Genomic DNA, 2,543 nt, shown 5'->3' with positions numbered 1-2,543 from the left:
ATAATTATAATATATATTTTATATGTCAATACATTAAACATTTAAAAAAAAAGGCTCTGGGGGGGGATCTATCCCCATCATCCCCCCCCATAACTACGCCACTGATTGAAGGTACCTAGGTAATATACAACGTGTTAGTAGGCATGCATGTGTACAAATATTATAATTTAATTAATATAATTTTTAATTAATTATTATAACAAATAAGTTATCGTGATTTATATTGTATCCCTACTATATAGATGACATATTATGTATCTGATACATGGCTATATTTTACCTAATGTACGATAGCCATTATCCATATGTGGATAGAGTCGGAAAGTACGTATTATTATTAGTACCGATTGTAGATAAATTAATAAACCTTACAATGCAAGTCCGTTTCCAATTAAAATTATCAAATATATTTTTAAATTTTTACATACATAACACTGTTTACAAGTTGTAATAAGTAGGTACCTACCAAAGATTAGAGTTCACCTAAAAACCAATTAACAATAGATTTTTGATTTGATATTTTTATATATTTGTCTTGGGTTAGAAAAAGCCCGAAGTTATCGTCATTAACTAGGTCTATAAACATCATTGCCTGAAAATCATGGACATAATCGTTATTTCCTAGTCAATATCGTATACTGTCAAATTTGATCGGAAATATCGTTATTAATTAATCGTTTACATTAATTACTCAATTTACTTGTTTTCCGGTAACATATATATTTAATAATATAATTAAAAACTTAATGTTTGTAATCATTTAATTAATCCTATTTTTAAATCATAAATTTTCATATTTTATAAACTATTAATTTTGTCAAATACTTAAATGTATTTTTATTTATTTTATATTTCATTAACATTTGTATTTTTCAAAATTTGATAATATATTAATTTTATTTTTACAGTGGTCTTCTTGGTGATCATTAATATTTTTTGTATCTGACATTGGCTATATTTATGTATACCGATACAATTAAAATATAATATAAACACTTTTTGGTGTTTATTGACATTTAATTAAAAAATGTTCTGATATCTAAGTTGATTAATATTGCAAACAGTATTACTGTTTGCACGAGATAAATATTTTGATTTTGTTCTTTTGTATTAGTATTTTGTATACTTCTTAGGTTAAGCACATAATATCAGGTGTTTATAGTATATTTTATAATAAATTAAATGTTTTGATGTAACTTGAAGAGGTCGAAGTGGCACAACAAGAGTGGTGGGGAGGTGTATGAAGAAAAATTTACTTCCTTGATACTACAACAAAAATTACGCAACTGTACAACTACACACTACGAGTAGAATTTTTTTCGTAAACAATTACACTGTTCAACTTTTTCAAGAACAAATAATATTATGTAATATATTATGTAGACAATGACAAAAAGCTATAAAAGTTTCAATGAAGAATATTTTTTATAATAGGTAATAAAAGGTAATAGGTACCTACTGACTTACTAAAATCGTTATTTTTTCTTTCAATATCTAATTTAACTAAGTACGTAAACATTCGAAGTTAAGAAGCTTGAAAAAATAGTTAGGTATCAGTATGTATTTTCGATATTTGTATGCGCCAGGTAGGGAACAATAAATTAGGCCCGTGGCCCGATCGCCGGTTTACTTCGCGCGCAGCACTCACACACCGACCGACCTTTATATTTGTGTATATAATATGTTTAGCGACTCAAGAGAGGTGGACGGGGTCGCCGATCAAAACTCTGATTGCTGTGTGTGTGGTGAGTGTGTAGAGATGTGTATATGTGTGTATGGGTGTACGTATATTAAACTAATAATAAGAAATAATAACACGGTTCTTAAGCTGATAAGTAGTGTTGCTGTATTACTGGTAAAAAGCGATAAATTGATGATGATATTAAATGCACAGCAACACAACAATATAAAATGATAATAATAATAAATACACAGACAGCTTTTAGCCAGACAAAATAGTATAATAATATGTATAAAAACTCACGGAGTTGTGGAGCGCAGCTGGCCAGCTGGTCCTATATAGCTGTAATAATGAACAGTACAATAAAAAACAATAATACAATTTTTTAATACACTTCACAGTTCAAAATTCAAAATAATATTGTAAGTTATGTAAAATAACAGTCGCGGTTAGCGCGTCCGGACACAATGTAATACAACGGCGTACACAGCCGAGTACGATAATACAATACCTACGTAATAATAATAATATTGTATAAGTGGCGATTCGCGCCCAATGACATACCTAGTAAAAATATTATAAAAAGACGATTCGCGCCCACGACACAACAAAATTATTATAAAGAGGACGATTCGCGCCCAACGACAATAATTTTGGAAAACAATTTAATAATTAAAAACCGGCAATTCGCGCGCGGCAATATTCGTGGGTGTTTGTTTGACACCGTTTAGCGAACTGATTTGCATTCGGGCGGCTGTGATATTAATTCACGCATCCCTCGACGAGCAGTCGGCGACCGGTTTACATTAGTGTAGGTAATCTTCGTTTATATATACACAAATAAATATACAAATAAACATTT

Source organism: Acyrthosiphon pisum, unplaced genomic scaffold, assembly GCF_005508785.2.
Source record: "Acyrthosiphon pisum isolate AL4f unplaced genomic scaffold, pea_aphid_22Mar2018_4r6ur Scaffold_21216;HRSCAF=23331, whole genome shotgun sequence".
In the NCBI taxonomy this organism is placed as follows: domain Eukaryota; kingdom Metazoa; phylum Arthropoda; class Insecta; order Hemiptera; family Aphididae; genus Acyrthosiphon; species Acyrthosiphon pisum.
This window is presented reverse-complemented; position numbering follows the sequence as displayed.